Source organism: Balaenoptera borealis, assembly GCF_965194805.1.
Source record: "Balaenoptera borealis genome assembly, chromosome: 13".
NCBI lineage: Eukaryota > Metazoa > Chordata > Mammalia > Artiodactyla > Balaenopteridae > Balaenoptera > Balaenoptera borealis.
This window is the reverse complement of record NC_138870.1, coordinates 49,893,859-49,918,923: the sequence shown is the minus strand read 5'-3', so window position 1 is coordinate 49,918,923 and position 25,065 is coordinate 49,893,859. Positions and strand designations below refer to the sequence as shown.

The window sequence follows — 25,065 nt, the reverse complement described above, 5'->3', positions numbered from 1 at the left end:
TTTTTTTATAAGTCTCAGACTGAACTTTTTTTTTTTTTTTAATTTTATTTATTTATTTTTTATTTATTTATGGCTGTGTTGGGTCTTCGTTTCTGTGCGAGGGCTTTCTCTAGTTGCGGCAAGCGGGGGCCACTCTTCATCGCGGTGCGCGGGCCTCTCACCATCGCGGCCTCTCTCGTTGCGGAGCACAGGCTCCAGACGCGCAGGCTCAGCAATTGTGGCTCACGGGCCTAGCCGCTCCGCGGCATGTGGGATCTTCCCAGACCAGGGCTCGAACCCGTGTCGCCTGCACTGGCAGGCAGATTCTCAACCACTGCGCCACCAGGGAAGCCCCAAAGCTGACTATTCTTAACCATGGTCTCCATTTTCTATATAAAGAAATGAGCAAAGAGGTCAGTGGTACTCGACTAGCACAGATCCATTTTGGAAATAGGAACAAAATTTTCGAAGTTTTCAAAATCAGGAATTATTTTCTCACAATCTACATATTATCTGAAAAATAATGTCAGGTCTATGCGCTCAGAGAGTAACATTTGGATTAACACAGTGTGTTTGATGCTACATGAAAACTGAAATCTCTCTTAAATCCATGCAATCAAATTCATAATATAATACATATCCAAAGTGGGTACTTCTTGTTAAATTAATTCAACAGGGAGGCCGTTAGACTGTGGTGGCTGTAATGCTGTGGAGGTCTATGTACGCAAACCAAAATCTATGCTTGTAAGTGCCTCATGGTTATGAAACCAAAACACTAAAGACAACCAATCACAAGCAGCCAATAGGCTGTAAGCCGTAGCCAGCCAACAACTTCCTTACTTTGCTTCTGCTTTTTCTCTATAAAAGTGTCTCCTAGGCTCCTGTTGGTGGAGCACTCCTAACCTCTTCTGGTTTGGTGCTAATTCCGATAGCTTTTTGCTCAAATTCTTAAGAATTTTAATATGCCTCAGTTAATCTTTTAATATACCCATTGTCTCTTCAGCTGAATTTGCCCAGCACCCCTATAATTCTGAAAGTAACAACATCCAATAATAAATTCCTATTTTGTACACATGTTTTGTCACCAAATATAAGAGAAGCACATAGTCTAAATGTTCTGTAGAATAACTTAATCAGAAAAGGCCTGGAAAAATTTTGTTCCATACATTAGCAAAAAGAGGATGATTATTTAACCTCAAACTTCTATAATGAAGATTTTTCTAAATTAAAATTTGTCCTATTTGATTGTTTCTTGATATTAATGCTAGGGAAAATAAGTTCATTTGAGGAAAAAGGAAGTATTCGTGTTTAATTTCTTGGAAGTATCATAATTCTACATAGATCTTAATTTAGAAATTATACAGTTTTGATCATTTTACCTCGTGGCCTCATGAAGCTTGAGCTTCATTTATTTGAAAACTGTTTAATCAATTTTTAATAGAAAAAATAAATTAAAACCTAAGGAGAACAAAACTCACATTCAGCATACCCTACACAATTATTTCAGAGTAAGTGCTTTTTGATTGAAATTTGAGAAGTAACTGTTTAAATATTTAAATATCTACTGAAGACAAAAATACTTCTAAGTATGCACTTAAGATGAATCTTTCTGAGTAACACTGATTTCTAGTATGTCATTATTAACATATGTAAAGAACCTAGAACAGAAATGTTTGAGTGTTTAAGAGTTTCTAAGTATGGTATATAGGCTTCCTACTTCAAAAAAAGGATATAATGATACACCATCGGAAAATTCACCAGCTTAAATATATGGGAAATCTAAAGGATTCTCTCAGGAAATATTTTTCCTGATGGATAGATGAATCAAGTCACAAACATTCCCTTTGCCACCTCTGGATTACACAAAAGTCTTTAGTTTCCATATCCATAAAATTAGAAACCATCTGAAGTGTAGGTAGGTTTCAGGAAATTATAACACAACTCCTCACAAACTCTTCATGAAACTTCCTATTGCATACTTGACACTTGGATTTTCAACTGTAAAATGAGTTTCAAACTGCTGAAAAATGCATGAATTTATTTCTAAATTATTAAGTGAAAAAATGCTGTGCAAGTAATTAATTAGTAAAGGACATTTTAATATTCTCTAATGGTAAAAGTATTAGACTGTGCTCTCATTTATTGCACTGCATGATTTGTAATGTGTTCTATCACAAGCTCACTTTGTATATAAAACTGAGGAATTTGTTTCAGCCGGATTGCCAATGGAAAGAGAATTGAGGAAATAAGTCACAAAGGCAATGTTAATAAGGGGCAGAAATTCAAGCTCTGATAGTACATTCTGTACCTGGATATAGCAGAGAACTTTCCAATTAGAGCCAACAAGTAGAAGGCTGATAACTCCAAGCTGAGATTTATAGGGAGAGGTCAGCAGCATGTAATGAGAATTTGGAGCACATATATCCAGCTGTAACACCTTTCGTATAAGTATAGCTTCTAATGGCAAAAGCTAATGGCTCCATGACAATAATAAATAATAGTGAGAGAATATTCTAGCCTCAGGCCTCAGAAAAAGAATGGGTGGCATTATACGATTTTCACTAACACTACCTGAAGGAGGACTTCTAAAGGGGTAGTTTCATTCTCCTAAGAGCATTAGCTGCACTAGAATATGGGAAATAACAATAGGCAAGAAACAACCTTTTAGTTGAATTCCCTCCTTTCCTCAATGGAATTTACATCCAGGCATGTCCTTGCTGGAAAGAAAGGAGGAAGGAAGGAAGGAAGGAAGGGAGGAAGGAAGGGAGAAAGGAAGGAAGGGGGGAAGGGGGGAAGGGAGAAAGGAAGGAGGGAGGGAGGGAAAGAAATCCCTGCCCAGGTTCCCATCTCTCACTGTATACCATGCAATAAAAATGTAAAAGTAAATAACACTTAAAAGCATTAGAATTCACTTCTTTGTGTGTGCACCTACCAGGACAGTCTTGGAGCACTCACAATGTGTACAATGCGTATGCGGACACCTGGAGTTGTGCCCTGCACAACCTACAAGGTCATTTACAGGCAGCCCTGAAGCAATATTTAAGAACATGTACTCAGGAGTTGGCAGATCTGGAATCAAGTGATCCTAACCGTATGACTGTGGGCAAGTTAATGAAACTGGTTAAGTTTAGTTTCCAGTATCCATAAAATGGAGATAATATTAGCCACCACCAAAGGTTATTGGAACAATAAATGCAAATAAAACACATAGGACACTACTTGGTAGATGTTAGTGAGCTATAAAACTCAACTGTTGTTATTATTATCACATACCAACTTTTGTGGTTAAGTGCCACAAAAATATATGGAGCTATGTGCTGTTGACACATTATTGAATGTGAGACACCTGGAATTTCAGGCTTTAAACTCTATTGCTAAACATTAATTAACCATATCACTTGTATTTAACCCCTACCATGAAAATACACACAATATTACGTGCCTTTGTGATCTCATAGTAACTCATATGGTTAGTAGTCCACTAGGGTCTGATGTATCTGCAATCTTAGCAACCACGCTGCACAAACTGCACAATACCAAGTGCCACAGCTTCCCCAGAGCCCAAGAAAACAGAATAGAGTAGAATTGATAACAGCAAATATAAGCACAGTGACGTATTAACCAAGAAGACAGCCTAATTTTGTAAAAAGAAAATAAAGTGCAAGCACGCTGTAGACTTTTTTTGAGCATTTGTATGAGCACCAGGAAAACATACTTGGAAGTCTTGTCATATTGACCCCAAGATTGACAGCAGAATTATTATTCTTCAGTGCAGCCAAGGCCTAGAAGTCAGGTATATTATTAACAGCAGAATGGATCCTTCACCTTCAGGTAACTTTCATACAAACCCTTGTCTCTTCCTAATGCCAATGCCTATCAGCCCATTAATCACAGCAGCTTCTTCCCACAGCTCTCTCTTCAAATCTTACTCCCCCAGTGTGTCTCAGCCCAAACTGTACCTGTATTTAGCTGCTACCTTTCAGTTGAATTCCATCACACTGCTGGCTGCTCCTCTTGGCATTTTACAAATGGAAAAGAAATCTGCTGAGTTATTCCAGTTAAGACTGCAGTGTTTCTTAACCTGGGAGGTTTTTGGAGACTTATTTGGCTGTCACAACTGGGAGGGTGTTACTGGCTTCTAGTGGATGGAGGCAGTGCCAGGACTGTGGCAGGCATGGGAGGTGCCTGGGGCTCAAAATTTAAGGAGGCACTCACTCACCCTTAGGGTCACCCAGACACAAGATTAAAGCTCACAGGGCCCTGGGAGTGAGTGCCTCCTTAAAATCATGGCTTACATGCCTCCCTTGCCTCCCTTAATCCCAGTCCTGGGTTGAGGCCAGGGTTGCCTCTAAACATCCTTATAAAAGGGATTATCCAATCCAAGATACCCATAATACTGAGGCTGAGAAACCCAGACTGGTTTAAAGAATCTAAAGAAGATCAGGGTTGGAAACATGATTCCCTCCCTTTTCCACTTTAGGTTACAAATTTAAAATCACACTCTGTTAAATCTAACGTCTCTCATAGTGAAATAATACCAAATTCTACCATGTAGCTTTAATCCATTTTACTCCCATCCACATAGCCTACAATGAAGTTCAATGAATTCAACCCTTTCCTTCCTGGCCTTTGTACTTAGGCCCCAGCCTTCCCTCTGCTGGTGCATCTCTCACTCACCCTGTTTACCTCTAAGGCGCAGATGCAAGGGTACCTTCCCATCAAAATGTGACTCCTCCCTTCTCAGATCTGTTTCTCTCTCTTGTGTATCTTTCTCTGTAACTTACATTACACTATAGTCATTTATTTGCCTTTTTAATTCTCCCTATCCCTGACCTACCTTCCCCCACCCACACATATAAACATGCACACAAATACACACACACTGACTTAACCTCCTTACAGTCATGAATCAGGTTTTCTTTATATTTACTTTCCCGAGAACCTCTATGTAGAACAGTGCTTTGAACATGTAGAGAACTCAATATATGTTTTAACTGGATCAACGAGGCAGTTATATACAATAATACATAATAGCATGAACCATAATGTTTCCTGTTGGCTATCTGAATCTAAATATAACACTGCGTTACTAGGCCTTGTCGAATCCAGTACCAATTTTCTTCTCCTGGCAGATGTGTCCATCTATTTCAAGTTTGAGATCCCAGAATTCTTGAGGTTTGTGTTCAGTAGGTAACTGACTTGACATTTTGCTATAAACAAAAGCACAGAATGGAATGTATTTTCTTCCCAAAGACCTGTTCTAGCAGCAGAAGAGCTTATGTCTTTGCCTGAGCTATGAGCCTAAACTCAGGAAGAAAATAAATCCAATTCCTAATAAAAGCTGAAGAAATAGCCTTGTAGTATGTCAGACTCTTCAGGAAGCCAAACTGATGCAGCATGAAAACACGTTTCCATCACTCTCTACCTCACCCTCAACCTTAAAACTAGTCTGAATTCAAAATTTCTAATTTTGAATTTTAACCAAAAATAAACTGACTACCTAAGTAATTAATACATAGCTATAAATATCTTCTATTGAAAAAGGATACAATACACATACAATCAAATTTCCCAGCTATTTGTCCTCGAAACAAATGTCTTATATATTTAGTTTCTAAATATGTGATTTGACAAAAAGGAAATTGAAGGCTTTCCCTCATGGATACCAAGAAACCACTGATTTTAATCATTTAATCCTCTTATCAGAGAATTAGCTTAATGTTTAACTAGCACCTGGAAAGATGCAATTCTGATCTTACAAGTTTATTACGAAACAGTTATCATGAAAAAATCATTGAAGATTAAATGCATGTATATTCCATAAACATAACTTTCAAAACTCGAGGTAACAAAACTACTATGTTAAGTTTTCTCATAGTGCTAGCTGATTCTATGCTAAGTAAGAATCATTTTCACTGTTTAGTCCATAGCCATTAGTTGGGAGAAAGGAGCTGACTTATTTGGAGCACCCAGTATAAGCCAAGTAACCTCTATGTGTGTTTCTTTCAACAGCTGTAACAATCCTGCTAAGAGAGGTTTCACCACCTGCCTTTTGCAGATAAGGAAACAGCTCCGAAGAGGTTTAGCAGGGTGCTAATTTTCATAACACTGGTAAACAGTGCTTCTTAAGTATTATCTTCCAACTGTGTCAAAATACTGCTATCTGAAGAATGTTCTGTATTACATTTTAACCTATGAAAGGCAGAAAATCTGCTCATATTTTGAGTGTTCCACTAGTGAACCAATATATGCCACTTGATGTTAAGCATAATAACGTTCAAGGTAAAGCAAGGACTATGAGCTTCCCAAAGAGGAAATGCACCCCGTCAAGGAAAGAGACCACAGCAGGGAGCCATCATTCTGCTGGAGTATCAGTGGTGTATAAAAAGAGAAGTCTGGGAGAGCCATGAGGTATCACAATTCCCACAAAGTTAATCCAGTTCTCACTCCTTTGTCCCTTGTTTCAACAATTGATGATTTGGGCCTACGGTGTATGACACTTTAGTGACTATTGCATAGCATAGAAAGGTGTAAACATGTTTTTCTTCAGAAAGTTTACATGCAATGCATAGAAAGTTGAAAAGTAAGATAATATATGAGTTCCAAAAACATTATTCAATCAGGGAATGCTATGAAAATTCAAAAGGGAAAACAGATTATTCTAGCTAGGGTCATCAGGATAGGCAGTATTGAAAAGGGTGGAATTTGAACTGCCCTTGAAGGACAGGCTAAATATTAATAGATACAGACTGCAAAAGAAAATATACTAAATTCAGAGATCAAAAGTTTGGATGCAGAAAGGCATATAAGCATATTTGGGAAATGACAATAAAATTTGAAGTTGAAGAAATTCTACATAGGCACACATTCTTAAATGCTTTGTAGCAGAAGGTTTTTATAGCAACAACTTATAAATACCATCAACTACTTCCATTTTAAAGTTGCTCATAAAAATGAATTTATTTTCTTTCATTTTATTACTTATGAGTAGATAATTTTTGTAGTTTAATATGTAATAGGTACACTGGTCATAATATAATATTTTAAACAAGTACGAGAAGAGCATATCATTTTAATAGTTAAGCATATAGCTTCTGGATAGAAAATTTGATTATCATTTGAGAAATCTGAGTTCTCCAAGTATTGTTCTATCACTGTATAATGCTGAAATGGAGACAGATAGATACAGTTAGATGAAAAATGTTATGGACTGAATGTCTCTGTTCCCCCCAAATTCCCAATGTGAGGATATTAGGAGGTAGAACCACTAGGAGGCAATTAGGGTTAGATGAGGTCATGGGTGGGGTGGTCCTCAGGATGGGATTAGTGCCCCTATAAGAAGAGACCAGAAAACCATATCTATCTATTCCCTCTCCCTTTCCTGCTCCAGCTCCCAATCTCAGTCACACGTGTGCATGCATCATGGGAGGACACAGCAAGACAATGGCCATCTGCAAGCCAGGAACAGGGCTCATGCCAGAAATCAAATTAGCCAGCACCTTGATCTTGGACTTCCCAGCTTCCAGATTTGTGAGAAATAATTGTCTGTTGTTTAAGCCACCTGTTTATGGTATTTTATTATAACAGCCTGAGCTAAGACAGATAAATAGGTAAGTAGACCAACTAACAAACAAATTGTTATATAAATGAAGATAGAGAAGAGTCTTTTGAGAATCAATGTAGTCTTAAAAAGTTATTTATATCTCTAACCTAAGTATGGGAAAATTTAATCTGAATGCTGGGTGGGACATTAATTAATTGATTCATTTATTTATTCAGTTATTATTTACTGAGGACATGCCATATGGTAGGCCCTAAGCTAGGTGCTGGGTTAAAATATACACACACACACAAAGAAATGATGTGTTTTTCTCCTCACTACATAGTGGAGGAGATAGACATATAAGCATATAATTACAGTCAAATGTGATAAAAGCTACAGCAGGGGTAGATTAAGTTCCTATGAAAGCAATAAATGCTTCCTATGGGACTCTGGCATGATTTCACAGAGGAAATGAGAATTGAACTGAGGCATGAAAGACATTCAGTTGGAGAAGAAGAATAAGTCATTTCAGATACAAAGAGCAGAATGTTCAAAGGTATGATTCCTGATGTAGCAAACGATGGTCCTGAATCATTGGATGCTTGTTCAGAAGGAGCAGGAATCGAGACTGGAAACATACGATGGTGCTTGACAGCAAAAGGAAAGCTAAGGATCACAACAGTAAAGGGAGGTCTCTATAGGTTTTTAAGCATGAGAAAGATATGATCAGATGTGTTTTTCAGTAAAATTGCTTTGAGGGCAATGAGGAGAATTACAAAGTGCAGGGAAGAACTGCGGAGTAGTTCAGGTAGAAGATGGTAAAGTTACCGACTAAAGCAGTGGCAACAAGAATGGGAAGAAATGTTGGATTCAAGGATATAGCTTGAGTCTTAAGGGTTTGATGAAAATGTGGTTGTACTAGATGGTAAGAAATGTCAAGAAGGACCTTGTGTTCCCAGTGTGGAAGACTGGGTGGATATTAATGGATTTGCAATACTGGCACAGTATGAATGGAAGAACATCATACAGGCAATGGCCATGCAGGACTGCAGCAAGGGATCAGTCAGGGTAAGGGCTGTAGGCTCAGAAACCACCAGCTTAGAGGGCGGAGCTGAAACTCTGAAGACAGACATGTCACTGAAATTATGAGCAAGGAAAGAAAAACAGCAGAGGTTTTGGAAATAAACAGTGTTAGGTGATAGAAAAAGCAAAGTCTGGGAAAAAGACCAAGGCAGGGAGGGAGATTGTCTAAATGTACAAAAATGTAAAAAAAGAGCAGGAACTGATTAAAGATGACAAATTTATCCAGAGAAAGTCCCCATATTTAATCTTACTTTCTCTGAAGCTTTGTGAGCAAAAATATTTCATTACTTCAAGGTAAGAAGTTTTTCCTCAGGAAGCTAAAGTTTCTCTCTAGAAAAATTAATGACAAACATCAGACGTAAAGATAAATAAATAAAAATCAAAAGATTGGTACACTCACATATATAGATAACTGCATGATAACACGGTTTACATAAGAAATGGATTTGCACTTTATACAGTGCAAGAACTCTAAACAGTGGCCTATCAAATTTTATGAACTTCTGAAGGAATTTATTTAAATTTTTCTAATGAAACAAAAAAAGAATGGATTTTGGTTCCGTAGTTGATGTTGTGACATAATGCCACAGGAAATTACTTCTGGTTTAAATCACGAACTGTGCATAAATTCTCTTGGGTTCCAGGTCAATGTATGAAGCACAGCATGGTGTAAGTGATATGAGACCTATGGGGAATTGCAAGATTGGCTTCCTTTTTAATGAGGGAAAAGTTTTATTTACAAGATAACTCAGCTGAAGTAATAACATGAATTAATTTATACACTCTGCATTTAAAGGTCAAGTACTTTCAAGCACTTCTCTCCATGTTCTTGAGACTAGAAAAAAACCAATATTAAATAACATTTATAAATGTTATAAGAACAAAGTCTCTTGTTGGTACACACTGAACTCCCATATAACATATATTCAGATGGAAAGTTTAAACATGTTTTATTCAGTGTCAAAGGAGTTAAAACTGTCCTTGTTCCAATTTATATCCCTTTTGCTTTTACCAGACTTGCTTTCCCTGTTTTTCAATCTGACCAAGTTGTCATCAGCTGTGAGCCTGAATCCAGAGGCAAAATTCTGAGCTCAGGAGCACCCTCTAACACACTGCCAGCAGTATATTCATTTCTGTGACAGGACTGGTTGCTGGCAAGCAGCAGGAACTCCTATGTTTGAGTCAGGCTCTTTCTCCTGCGTATCTGTTATGTGACTGTGAGTCACTTACAGTCCCTCAGTTGTATTCATCCGTAAAATGGAGAGAATTATCGCATTGATCCACCTCACTGAATTAACGAGATGAATCAATGAAAACACTGGGTTGATCGTAAAAGACTGTACAAATGAAATCATGGTTAGTTTTATTTATTCATTTTTAAGTTACCAAGGGCCTGGAAATAACCCAGAACATACCTGCATGTACTAATCTGTGGGGAATTAGGTTGAGTCCAGACCTTCACTTTTATGTTACATGCTCTTCTCTTAAGAAACAAACAAAGCAATCAAAAAAAAAAAAAAGCCAAAAAACAAAGAAACCTGAGGAACTTAAAAGGACAGTGAATATGATTCCTTGAAATATTTAAGGTTTTCCTGGAAATATTTAGGAAAAGAATGACACTTTCTTCTGTAAAATGCTCATGATTCTACCCCTATAATCTGTAATTACACCTACTAACATATTCTGCTTTTACCTCCTTTTTGCTCCTCCCATATAATATAGTGTTTCATACACAGCAGATTGTCAATAAGCATATGATTAATTGCAACAGGAAAATTTCCAGGTGTAACATAATATAGCTCAGTCAATGTAATTTTTTAAATACATCTGTCCCTCTACAAATGCCCCAATTTCTTTCCTTTTAATGGCTGAGTAATATTCCACTGTATATATGACTAGAGACTGTCATACAGAGTGAGGTAAGTCAGAAAGAGAAAAATATCGTATATTAATTCATATATGTGGAATCTAGAAATATGGTACAGATGAACCTATTTGCAAAGTAGAAATAAAGACACAGACATAGAAAACAAATGTATGGACACCAAGGGGAGAAAGGGGGGTTGGGATGAATTGGGAGATTGGGATTGACATATATATACTACTATGTATAAAATAGATAACTAATGAGAACCTACTGTAGAGCACAGGGAACTCTACTCAATGCTCTGTGGTGATCTAAATGGGAAGGAAATCCAAAAAAGAGGGGATATATGTATACATAGAGCTGATTCACTTTGCTGTACAGCAGAAACTAACACAACACTGTAAAGCAACTATACACCAATTTAAAAAAAAAAACTGTCTCTTTAGGTAACAATTCTACCATTCAAGTATATTTTTTATATAAAGCAAACTATATTAAAAAATATTTTTCCCAAACTGACAAATTGTTTTGCTTCTATTTCACCAATCTATATTAGGCACATTTGCTACTGCCTTCCTTTCTTTCAGTCTGCTTCTCAATGATGATAAAGGAACATACCTAGGTAGACCTGCTAGGTAGAACATACCTAGGTACCACATGATCCTAACCCCAGGCTATAGCCAATTAGACCAGGGCTTACATCGAGTGAGAAGGAGAAAGAAATAACTAATACTTATTGAGTAGCCACTATATCCAAGGCTCTTGCTCTTTACTCTTCACATGCAGTCACTCATTTAACCCTCATTACAACTGTGAGGTAGGGAATATTATTATCATCCCCATTTACAGATGAAGAAATTGAGTCACAGGAAGTTTCCCAAGATTACAAGGCTAGCAAGATTTGGAGCTGAGCTTCAAATCCAGCCAGTCTAGCTGCAGAACCCAAGCTCTAACCATTGTGGCATGCTGTCCTTAGATAGTATACCACCATACTACCATCTATAGGTGAGGCGAAGACAATTTTATCTTCTATCTCAAGAATTTGAGGTGATACATGGAAAGACTGAGTCAGTTGGATGGTGTTGGACACTAGAAGTGTGAGGTCATTTAGCACTGCCACAGAAAGGAAAATCGGTAGGCCATGGGGGAAGATCAGGGCTGCATTCCTCTTCCAGTCAGATCTAACTATACTTCCTGAAATTAGGCTGCAAGAAAATCCCCTGTGTTTCCAACTTGAGTTAATTTGTGCAAGTCTCTGTCCTTTATGGTATAAAAATCCCTCCATTGAAAGCAACTAAAAAATTGTACATAAAACAGGAAAACTAGAAGAAAGTAAGAAACATCCAGAAAACGAAACTAACTGAAAGTGGAAACCAAGTGGTTAAGAAGAGTACTTTATTCAGGTTTCCTCTTGGGACATTTGATCAACTAAGTAGACTTGGACTTGGGGTTTTACAGCCCAAAGAGTTGCAATAGATCACAAGGCCCAAGGTCAGCCAGAGATGGAAAGTCTAAAAGGTGATACTCCCTCCTGTGACCCAATAAAACTGTACCGTCATTGTACCAGAAATAAGTTTGCAAGTTTGCAATGCTACACACACACAGACACACACACACAGACGCACACACTACACACTGCTGGCAACTGCAAAGGAACCAGTCTGCCTCTAAATTTGGCACTGGTGACAGGGAACAAAAAATATCACCTGAGGATTCATAACCAACAGTAATCCCTCACATGACTTTGCCCTCCAATTTCGTACTATCAAGGTGGTTCAAACATCTAAAAACAGTTTATAGTATTGGGTAATGTCCCAGGCCCTGGAAAAAGGAAATACAAATTCTCTCAACTAAAAATCCAGCTTAGTCCAAGCTTCAAATAATTCTTGCATGATGAAGATCCAAGTAATATTCATTTGCAAGGCATTATTAAGCAAGAACCAGGAGAAACTACAGATAGTAGAATCTGGTCCATAAATACATTAGATAGCAAAATTATCAACCAGAAAATATAAATTGAGTATGCTTTAAACAGAAAAGGATTAAAATATAATTAAACAGTAAGAGACCACGAAGAATTGTACAAGAAATAAACATTAAAAAAAAAAAAAAAACTTTTGCCCAAATATAACTTACTAAAACCGAACAAAAGAAAAAGAAAGCAAATGAATAATAAATACAAAACTTCTAATAGTGGTTAGCTCTGGGAAGGGGTTGGGGGATGGGTGGATAAGTATCAAAGAATGAGACCAGGGAGATGCACATAGGTAAGTTTACATTTTTGTTAATATTCTAATTCTTGAATTCGTTGGTGGGTTCATTAGTTTTCATTATGTTAACAAATAATTAAACATAGCTATGAATGATGAGAGCATGTCACAACCTAAAGATTATGATTAGTTTTTAATTCAATTCTGAATACCTGAGGGCCAAAAGAGAAATAATAAATATTTTAAAACCAATTACTGTAATTCACCACAATAAAGGAAAAATTTTAAAATCATCTCAAAATTCTACCAAACTAAAAATTGAAGAAAAATTCCTCAATCTGCTATCTATAAAAACAACAAAAAACTAAACAAAAATCTGTAACATCATACTTAATGTTACCCGTTTGAGAGATTTGAATATGTGGTTTTAAAAAGACAACAGACATAGTATCTTCAACATATAGTTCTTCCTTTAAAATACAACAAAATATGCCAAATCCTTTATAGATTAAAAACAAATGGAGCCCGTGAAAGAAGAACTGAATGAATAGAGATAAATCACGCTCATGAATTGAAAGTTTCAATATCATAAAAATGCCAAGTAGATGTATTGATTCAAATGCAATGAAAAATGCCATTTTTTTTTTACTTGAAAACCTGAGTCTAAAATGTATTGAAAGATCCAAGGCCTAGAATGGCAAAGTCATTTCTGAAATAGAACCAAAGGAGTGGGAAGAGCATGACTAAATATCAAGGCTTATTATAAAGCTTTGGTGCCTGACAGTGAGAGGCACAGGTACCAGGGTAGATAAATTCATCAGGGAACACAACAGAAAGCCAGGAAACACACACACACGCACACACATAATTTATTTTTATTTCAAAACTGGTATTATCAATCAGTAGGAAAAAACTGTTGTTCTAGGCCAACTGGTCATCCATATGGGAAAATATGACCCTAGGTTTTCCCCTCACACCCTGCAGAAAAATGAACATAAGGTGAATCACCCTTCATGATAAAACAAAGCCATAGCTCAGCTAGCCAATACAATAGTCAACAGCCACACGGGGCTATTTAAATTTATATGTAAATTAATTGAAATTAAATTTTAAAATTTAGCTCCTCAGTCGCATTGTTCACATTTCAAGTACTCAAAAGTAACATGTGGTTAGTGGCTACCACATTGGGCAGTGCCAGGTATGAAATATTTCCACCAGTGCAGAAAGGTCTATTGGACAGTACTGAGGGACATTTACGATAGTATCATTATGACCTTGGGGTCAGGAAGGGATGTATTAAGCAAGGAGTAATAGATTAAACAAACTAGCAAAAAAGGATGAAAATAACTGATAAATTCAGCTATTAAAATTCAGAACCATTTGTCAAAAGACACTATACAGAAAATGAAAAAGAAAGCCTTAATTTGAAGGAAGGTATCTGTAATATTTATATATATATATATAGAATACATGGGATATATAAAGACTGTAAGCAACAAAAAGATAATCACATAGAAAAATGGATAAAAGACTTAGGTACTTCATTCTCTTTGATGACCGAAAAAAATAATTATAGCCTGATTTATCTTATCAATATATGGAGTAGGTTAGATTGAAATGTTTGACAAATTTCTGTGTTCTATTTTAAATCACCAAGAGTAAGAGGGGAACAACAACATACTTTTCAGCCTGGAAGGAAGATTATACTGGTTTGGACAGCATCCTAGCAACATATAAGTAGGTTGATCATTATGTTTGAACACGTAATTCAATAGATACTTCTAATGTTAGCTTATCCTTAATTAAAAGATAGTTCTCTAGCTTACTTAACAATTTGTCTTTACCTTATTTGAGCACACATACGTGGGAGGCACATAGTACCTTTATACCACCTTCTCACTCTGAGTGTAGAATGTGGTGACTAAGCCATTAATTTCACATTTACTTCAATCAGAAGAGTCAGAGAACATAAAGACGTGTGTGATTGGAGGATGGAATGGTAAAGGAAATAAAGTTATAAACATATGAGGAAATACTGAAAATACAACTAAAATGCAATTTCCTCAAAGCAAAGATAAATTTTCATCCCTGAATTAACATGAATAGGTATTTCTCTGTGCACCATCCACTTCCTTACCCTCCCCCAAATGGACAGGATAAAAAAAAAAAAAATCATACTTTCCTAGCTTCTATGTAGAAAAAAAGTTTTCATATTTTAATAAAACAAATTTGTAAAACTGATGTTTATGTGCCTTCAACACTGAAACAAAACTGCACTCACACCACATACCCAAATGGTCTAATTTGCACTGTCTTAGTTTTAACCAAATTGTAAGAGAAGCATTAAAGGAATGTTGAACTTTTATTCTGACATATGGTAAAACAATAACAATACTAAACAACTTCAAAAAAAGTTTAAACTAGCTATCAATTAGTACCACAAAATACCAAACAGTAACATGTGATAGTTTGCTCACACTCAGACAAGGCAGTGTAAGGGCCAATGATTCTAGAAGTTGACTCAGTCTGTCAGAAAGAAAGAAACAATGGGGAACACTCTGTATGTGGATCTCAAGAAACTATGACGTGATTTCACCTCTCAAGGTCTTTGTAATCTAAGAATGAGAGGAAAACAATTAGTAGCTTGGGAATTCTGGTACACGGTGAATAGTGTTAGACATCTGCACAGAGAATGGGACATTCAAGTCATATTAAATATTAGAGGACACAATTGTCAGTAACGGGGCACCCCATTCCAGCTTAGCCTCACCACTTCCTAGACTCCTGGGCAGAGACTAATTACATCTGCCTCTATTCAGATTGGCCTGCAAAACCAGAATATGTTTGGGCTGGGTTTGTAAATACAATCAGTGGGCCAACTGCATAGCTAAGGAAAGCCGACGAAAGGCCATAAACTCAGACATTGGTGTGAAGGGTAATTTTTTTAAAGTAATATTATGACTAACAGCAAAATATTATAAATATATCTCCCAGTTTGGAGGGGGTGGACTTTTGTACATAATTTTGTGTTCTGATCAATAATCCAATGTGATTCCCTTCTGAGATGTATTCTTATCGCACACTTGATTTCTCTTCCTCACAAATGTTTGCCTCCTACTTTCTCCTCTGCTACACATGCTCTGATTCATTTTCTCTTGCCAATTTCCTGTTTTCTGTGCCTTCTGAAGAAGACACACATGTCTAATTCAATATTGTTTTTATAGTGGTAAAATTACAGATATTTTTGCAAAACAGAGAACAGGAAGTGATTAGAAGGGCCTTCGTCATCAACGTTCCTGACTAATGAAAAAGCCAAGAGAAATGTTATAACTTCTTGAGCACCACATCGCGAAAACTGTTCTCAATCCATAGGTAAGACCACTTGGTTGATGTCTGCATCCTTAACATTAATTCCAATGCAGACCACGTTGTGCTGCTTTCATGTGCAAATTTTTCATAAACACATCTCATTATAAATTCAGTAGTTACTTGGACCTTTTCAGAAAAAAGGGTTTTTATATGAAGCAGTAAATAATTTCCAAGTTGATGTGTTCTGCTTTGCATCTAGAATCCCAGCAATGAATCTATAACACTCAGAGTTCTTTATGCGGGCAAAACCTAGAATAACATGAATAATCAAATCCATTTCATGGGCAGGGATCTATGGCTGCAAGGAATCAAAATTCACTCAGTGTAGCTTAAGGAAAAGGGGAGAAAAAAAAACAAAACAATATCAACACAGAACTCAACTGTAGAGTTGTTAGGCAGCTGCCTCCTCTGTCTCTTTAGGGCCCTGAACGGGTTCAGATGCTGAGTATAATCTAAGTGATAAAATGTGGAATCTAAGGTTAGAGTGTCTAGTCTCAAACATTATCTCTATTATTTACTAACTTTGTGAACTGTGGTGAGTCACTTAATGTCTCAGTGCCTTGGTTCCTTTTTTTGTAAAAAAGTAGTAACTACTTTTCTTATAGGATTAAACAAGATAACGCATGTAAAGGGCTTAGGACAGTGCCTGAGACAGTAGGCGCTCAATAAATGAAAGTCATTATGATAATGTAATTGTAACTGCTTCTTTGGAGCATATGCTCTGTGTTCTCTCTGCCTGGCAGCTTCCTCTATTTGCACACGTGCCAACATAGCCACTAGATCAGAGTTACTGATTTCTTACAACTCCAGCGCCCATCATTTCTGATTTACTCAGCCCACGTCATGTGATGTACACATGGCTATCCTCACTAGGGCTGTGGAAAGGGACAGATTCCCTCAGGATCTGTCAGCAGGGAGCCAAAGATCTGCCTTTCTGGTGTGAATGTTTCCAATTCATAGATTAATAAAATTCACAGGCACTTTCCCTCTCAGGTTAATATTAAAATAAACTTACTAACAAACAAAGCTGGCTAAGAAAAATATGAGCTGCTTGTAAGATGGTAAGTAACTATATGCCTGCAAAGCAATCAACTGAAGCTAGATAATCACTTTTAATGGATTCAGTAGGATTAATACATGGGGTGAAATAATGTGCTTAAATAACCTCTAAGTTTCTCTGAGTAAATGATTCAGTTTACACAGACAGAGTGTGTAAAATTGGAAGTCTTCAATACAAGTCTGCAATTTAAATTTGCCTTTGTTTGAATCCTACAAATCTGAAAAGGAGAAGGGTTTACCTCACAAATCAGATTAGGTAAAGGTTAAATGCCCACTTCAATAGAAAGTATCTGGTAAAATCTTCATGTTTAAGTAAGAAGTCACTCAATGACTTTAAATGCTCAGTTTAGATACATCTAACATGTAGAGTTTTTAGGGTAGTTGAAAAATTTTTTTTTAATTTATAAAATAAAATTTCCATGAAAATTTTCTTTATAATCAGGTGTTGTAAATGGTAATATATAGGAACAGGTAAAAATATATATAAATCACAAAATTATATCAGCATAAAATTCTACATAGAAAACATAGCCAACTTCCAGTAAAACAGCATTTCTACTATCAAAGATATCACTTATTATACCAAAATTTCATTGTAGATAGGTGACTCCCACAAAACCAAGAAAAAAGTGAGTTGTGGGTAGGAAGATGGGGATGATGGTGTCAGTGGTCAAGAGTCAACCATTTCTCTTTGGAAGATCTCGACCTTAATATCTATGTGTACTTAATTACCAGAGGCACTACTAAGAAAGGAAGATCACACACAATAAGGGTGTGATTACTGAAAAATTAGTACTGTTAACTGTCATGCATTTTAGACTTGGAGGGGAACGTTCTACTGTCAAAGAATTAGTTTTTGCATAATCTTTATTTTCACCCTTCCTTGAAGGGTACAGGAAATGTGGAAGGAAAGTCCAGTGTGCTGTTTCCGTAGACCGGCAAACATTAGTCAAAATTTACGAAGCCTTGTTGTGGGCTTGAATGCAGGTGACTTTTACTCATCTTTTAACCCCATTATTGAGTACAACAATATTTTTAATTTCATTGGTCTCAGTCATGCTAGAAAAGATGGAATGAGCTTACATGGAAACACAATTAGCAAAAAAATACTAAGCATCTGTATTTTTAAATCTATTGTATAAAATAACATAGCAATCTATGTTGGTTAGCCATGTAGTTTAACAAATGTTTGAGTATGTAATATATGGAATAAAGCTTTAGAATATGGTGAGAAAAATGATCTAGGGATGCTGAGTCGTGTGTTTAAGGAAATCTATGAAGTCTATTTAGCAGATAAGCATATAAATGGTATTGATAATTAAGCAACTCAGTGACATGGCCACAAGCTATAATGCTATAGCTGTAAAAGGAAAGATAAAATGGGTTACAGATGTCAGGGAATAGTTCCAATATTTTTTTTTCTTAATATTTCTGCAATACACAGTAAATGTCTTTGTTTCCTGTGAAGCAAAAAAAGAAAAAAAAAAACCCCACAAAACCCTCAAGGATTGCACAAAATTTGGTCAGTTACTTAACAATAGTAAAATAAAGCTATATTTCATTTAAGAGCTTTTAGCAAAGGCGTTCAAAATTTTAGAATGCCTCTATGTATGATGTGGCAATCCATAGAAATAAGGGAACCAGATGTCAGTAAAATAAATGGTTTTCTAATGATTAAAACCTCAAGGTTTGGGAAGGCAGAGTGATTCTATGAATAATAAACAAAGTAACCATAGTGACCTCACATGAGAAGTGTTCATTTAGCTCCCTAATAATGAAGTTATATTTAAATTATTTAAAATAGGTTAGGCCAGAGCCCGGGTCTCAACAATTAATTCCCCACCTCAATAATTCCATACATTATTTTGCTTTTATTATTGTTATATTAATATAAAAATTTTAGTAACCCATATGACCTAGTAACCCATATGATTTTTTTTAATAAATTTATTTATTTTATTTATTTATTTTTGGCTGCGTTGGTTCTTCGTTGCTGCACGTGGGCTTTCTCTAGTTGCGGTGAGCGGGGGCTTCTCTTCGTTGCGGTGCACCGGCTTCTCATTGCAGTGGCTTCTCTTGTTGCAGAGCACGGGCTCTAGGCACACGGGCTTCAGTAGTTGTGGCTCGCAGGCTCTAGAGTGCAGGCTCAGTAGTTGTGGCGCACGGGCTTAGTTGCTCCGCAGCATGTGGGATCTTCCTGGACCAGGGCTTGAACCCGTGTCCCCTGCATTGGCAGGCGGATTCTTAACCACTGCACCACCAGGGAAGCCCAACCCATGTGATTTTGATGTTGGTAGTGTTATTATGAAAACAGGGACAGTGGCTACCTACTTTGATATGCACCGTAAAATACCTGAGAATATATCACATGTTTGAACTATGAAAATGAAATCCAAATTCAGTTACTCTTCAGGCACAGGCATGACTTTATGAATAATACTTTCAAAATTCTATTTCGTTTAAACACCTAGGTCTTTTCCTCAAGGAAATATTTTCTCAATGGTGTTCCATTAAATTCCAACGCTGTGAAATTCTGTTCAAAAATGGCATCTGTAATCAAATAAGTTTGGAAAATTCTGAATTTAGGCATTCCCTGAACAGACTATAGTTTGGAGGCTAGTGCCTGTCCAAAGCCAAGTAGCATTTTATGAGTACATTAATAATGATGGATGAGAAGTGTACATATATTGAATAAGAATAAACCATTTTGTAAATCTTATGAATGTGCACTAATTTAGGTGATATATTCACATGACTAAAGACTTGTAGAATAGAGCAATAACATGTGCAGATTAAATTTTTTATTTCATTCTTTACGGAGAAGAGGGCCTACTAATAATCCTAGAAAAAAAAAAAAGTGATTTCATTCACCCTACTTATTAACTCAAAATACTATGCAGTAGAAAAAAAAATCAAATTAATTATTTAATAAAGTTAGCCAGCCACCTCGCCAAAGAATACATTTATGCCAAAACATATAACAATTAAAATCTACAAAATCTCACTGATTTTAGGTAAATTCCCAGGCAGAATATAACTTTTAACTGGGTAATGATGCTAGAAAATATGCTATTAAGTATAATAATAGAAATGAGTTCTAGTTACCTTTTAAATAATGAACGTTACAGGAATATGGAAATACATTACATGTAGCTTAGCTCTGCCCATGTAATAGGCTTATTCTGTAAATGCTGAAATTCCTTTAATTTCTATGGACTATACTTTTCTCCAGAATAAAAGTGACCCAGTTCCCCTTCCTCAGTCTATTGAACATTATTTTTTACCCTTATTAACAGTTGACTTGAGACAACTTAAATAACTAAAGGACAGAATCAAGCAGAGTCTTAAGAAGATAACGGTAATTTTTACACAATAAAAGGCAAATAAGATAACTTTAAAATCAACTCACAATATTTCTTTTTTATATTTATGAAAAAATAGCTGTTGGAATTTTTTTCATTAAAAAACTAAAATATCTATCAAAATTTAAAATAAACTCAGGAAAAACTAAGAGCTTACTTATAGAGGATAAATACAAATTTGACACTTTTAGTGGTCTACCCAGAATATCTGAATTGCATGACAAATGATTATTGCTGCCATCTAATTTTTTTAGTTTTGTTCAAAGTAAATGATCAAATGGTTTGGTCAGAAGCAAACAAGATAATTCCCATAAAAAGATGTTATTTAGGTACTATCAGAGTGCTTCCTACCTTCAGTAAATAATAAGTGCTTCCGACTCTGTTCTCTGACAAGTAAAATGCTGTACAATGAAATCCCTACTCTATGTATTTATAGCTAAAGGTTACAGGCCCAGGGTGGTAAAGCTAAAAGTCAGTTCCTTTAGGCATCATGGTGTTGCATGGTCTTTATGGTTTTCTTTGTCAGTCTGGCTTCTGGCAACTGTTAGGTTCCCACGACTATTATTTGTAGTTCCTCCTTCCAGTAAAACCAAAGGGCATTTCAGGGGACAGTCACTAGGTGCTGGCCAGAGTCAATGCCAAGATCCAACAAAGTCAAGTCATGGAGCAGGAGCGAGGCCTGGGTCCAGGATGAGGCAACAAGCAGGCTCCAGGAGGCGAATCTTTTTAGACTCTCCAGAGCTTTAAAGCTCACAGAAAAATCCACATCTTAGGTGTTCAGAAAACACAAATGTCAGCGGCACAAATGTCTTTATGTTGCTTAGGACACTGTTTGAGCAACATGCCAAAGGCAGATTTCTGGGGCAATGGCAACAGCATCCGTGACACTCCGAGAACAGGAACAGTCACTAAAGATAAGAATGCCTGGTCACTTCGCTGGTATTATTATTGGCGCAATTATGTGACTACACGGTGCACCCGTTTCACAGAGGCAACAAATGCAGCATCTGAATTCTTGCCAATCTTGGCACACACTTCTCTCCACATACCTCTTTTCAATCCTATCAGGAAACTACTGCTACAGAAGATTGTGGGGGGGAAAAAAAAAAGGTAAAAGTCAATGTCAAGCGAAGGAAAAGAAAGTTTTTATTAGTGATCACTGACATATTGGAAACAAAAATCACATTGTCAAATTGAGAAATTATGACGTTGTGTATGTTTTTATTTTCAGATTTCTAGGAATTTGAGAGAATTCCCAGGAATGTAGAAAGGAGACGTCTGAATAAGCAAATAATATACAATTTTTTTTTGAATTTTATTTTATTTATTTTTTTATACAGCAGGTTCTTATTAGTCATCCATTTTATACACATCAGTGTATACATATCAATCGCAATCTCCCAATTCATCACACCACCACCCCCCCCACCTGCCGCAGCTTTCCCCCCTTGGTGTCCATACGTTTGTTCTCTGCATCTGTGTCTCAATTTCTGGCCTGCAAACCGGTTCATCTGTACCATTTTTCTAGGTTCCACATATATGCGTTAAAATGCGATATTTGTTTTTCTCTTTCTGACTTACTTCGCTCTGTATGACAGTCTCTAGATTCATCCACGTCTCTACAAATGACCCAATTTTGTTCCTTTTTATGGCTGAGTAGTATTCCATCGTATATATGTAGCACATCTTCTTTATCCATTCGTCTGTCGATGGGCATTTAGGTTGCTTCCATGACCTGCCTATTGTAAATAGTGCCGCAATGAACAATGGGGTGCATGTGCCTTTTTGAATTACTGTTTTCTCTGGGTATATGCCCAGTAGTGGGATTGCTGGGTCATATGGTAATTCTATTTTTAGGTTTTTAAGGAACCTCCATACTGTTCTCCATAGTGGCTGTATCAATTTACATTCCCACCAACAATGCAAGAGGGTTCCCTTTTCTCCACACCCTCTCCAGCATTTGTTGTTTGTAGATTTTCTGATGATGCCCATTCTAACTGGTGTGAGGTGATACCTCATTGTAGTTTTGATTTGCATTTCTCTAATAATTAGTGATGTTGAGCAGCTTTTCATGTGCTTCTTGGCCATCTGTATGTCTTCTTTGGAGAAATACCTATTTAGGTCTTCTGCCCATTTTTGGATTGGGTTTTTTTTAAATATTGAACTGCATGAGCTGTTTATATATTTTGGAGATTAATCCTTTGTCCGTTGATTCGTTTGCAAATATTTTCTCCCATTCTGAGGGTTGTGTTTTCGTCTTGTTTCTAGTTTCCTTTGCTGTGCAAGAGCTTTGAAGTTTCATTAGGTCCCATTTGTTTATTTTTGTTTTTATTTCCATTACTCTACGAGGTGGATCAAAAAAGATCTTGTTGTGATTTATGTCAAAGAGTGTTCTTCCTATGTTTTCCTCTAAGAGTTTTATAGTGCCTGGCCTTACATTTAGGTCTCTAATCCTTTTTGAGTTTATTTTTGTGTATGGTGTTAGGGAGTGTTCTAATTTCATTCTTTTACATGTAGCTGTCCAGTTTTCCCAGCACCACTTATTGAAGAGACTGTCTTTTCACCATTGTATATCCTTGCCTCCTCTGTCATAGATTAGTTGACCATACGTGCACGGGTTTATCTCTGGACTTTCTATCCTGTTCCATTGATCTATATTTCTGTTTTTGGCCAGTACCATATTGTCTTGATTACTGTAGCTTTGTACTATAGTCTGAAGTCAGGGAGTCTGATTCCTCAAGCTCTGTTTTTTTTCCCTCAAGACTGCTTTGGCTATTTGGGGTCTTTTGTGTCTCTATGCAAATTTTAAGATTTTTTGTTCTAGTTCTGTAAAAAATGCCATTGGTGATTTGATAGGGATTGTACTGAATCTGTATATTGCTTTGGGTAGTATTGTCATTTTCACAATATTGATTCTTCCAATCCAAGAACATGGTATATCTCTCCATCTGTTAGTATCATCTTTGATTTCTTTCAACAGTGTCTTACAGTTTTCTGCATACAGGTCTTTTGTCTCCCTAGGTAGGTTTGTTCCTAGGTATTTTATTCTTTTTGTTGCAATGGTAAATGGGAGTGTTTCCTTAATTTCTCTTTCAGATTTTTCATCATTAGTGTATAGGAATGCAAGAGATTTCTTTGCATTAATTTTGTATCCTTCAACTTTACCAAATTCACTGATTAGTTCTAGTAGTTTTCTGGTGGCATCTTTAGGATTATCTATGTACAGTATCACGTCATCTGCAAACAGTGACACTTTTACTTCTCTTCCAATTTGGAATCTTTTATTTGTATTTCTTCTCTGATTACCGTGGGTAGGACTTCCAAAACTATGTTGAATAATAGTGGTGAGAGTGGATATCCTTGGTCTGTTTCTGATATCAGAGGAAATGCTTTCAGTTTTTCACCATTGAGAATGATGTTTGCTGTGGGTTTGTTGTATATGGCCTTTATTATGTTGAGGTAGGTTCTCTCTATGCCCACTTTCTGGAGAGTTTTTATCATAAATGGGTGTTGAATTTTGTCAAAAGCTTTTTCTGCATCTATTGAGATGATCATATGGTTTTTAGTCTTCAATTTGTTAATATGGTGTATCACATTGATTGATTTGAATATATTGAAGGATCCTTGATCATGGTGTATGATCCTTTTAATGTGTTGTTGGATTCTGTTTGCTAGTATTTTGTTGAGGATTTTTGCATCTATATTCATCAGTGATATTGGTCTGTAATTTTCTTTTTTTCTGGTATCTTTGTCTGGTTTTGGTATCAGGGTGATGGTGGCCTCATAGAATGAGTTTGGGAGAGTTCCTTCCTCTGCAATTTTTTGGAAGAGTTTGAGAAGGATGGGTGTTAGCTCTTCTCTAAATGTTTGATAGAATTTACCTGTGAAGCCATCTGGTCCTGGACTTTTGTTTATTGGAAGATTTTTAATCACAGTTTCAATTTCATTACTTGAGATTGGTCTGTTCATATTTTCTATTTCTTCCTGGTTTAGTCTTGGAAGGTTATACCTTTCTAAGAATTTGTCCATTTCTTCCAGGTTGTACATTTTATTGGCATAGAGTTCCTTGTAGTAGTCTCTTAGGATGCTTTGTATTTCTGCGGTGTCTGTTGTAACTTCTCCTTTTTCATTTCTAATTTTATTGATTTGCATCCTCTCCCTCTTTTTCTTGATGAGTCTGGCTAATGGTTTATCAATTTTGTCTTCTCAATGAACCAGCTTTTAGTTTTATTGATCTTTGCTATTGTTTTCTGTGTTTCTATCTCATTTATTTCTGCTCTGATCTTTATGATTTCTTTCCTTCTGCTAACTTTGGGTTTTGTTTGTTCTTCCTTCTCTAGTTCCTTTAGGTGTAGGGTTAGAATGTTTATTTGAGATTTTTCTTGTTTCTTAAGGTAGGCTTGTATAGCTATAAACTTCCCTCTTAGAAGTGCTTTAGCTGCATCCCATAGGTTTTGGATCATTGTGTTTTCATTATCATTTGCCTCTAGGTATTTTTTTATTTCCTCATTGATTTCTTCAGTGATCTCTTGGTTATTTAGTAACGTACTGTTTAGCCTCCATGTGTTTGTGTTTTTTATGTTTTTTTCCCTG

The 25,065-nt window shown here is 36.3% G+C and overlaps 1 protein-coding gene and 1 long non-coding RNA gene across 5 annotated transcripts in view; one reads left to right on the top strand and one right to left on the bottom strand.

Annotated features, from left to right (window-relative positions):
• Positions 1-25,065, top strand: part of LOC309609610 — a 705,176-nt gene that overhangs the window by 435,446 nt on the left and 244,665 nt on the right. The gene's annotated exons all lie outside the window — the stretch shown is intronic.
• SLC16A7 (solute carrier family 16 member 7) overlaps positions 1-25,065 on the bottom strand; it is a 171,879-nt gene that overhangs the window by 130,667 nt on the left and 16,147 nt on the right. For 2 of the 4 annotated variants that reach the window (XM_082351257.1, XM_082351261.1), the window contains exon 1: positions 3,939-19,660. The exons of the other annotated variants lie outside the window; for them this stretch is intronic. The gene's annotated coding sequence lies outside the window, so the exon portion shown is untranslated. Of the gene's footprint in view, positions 1-3,938; positions 19,661-25,065 lie in introns of those variants that run through there. 4 annotated transcript variants of the gene reach the window in all.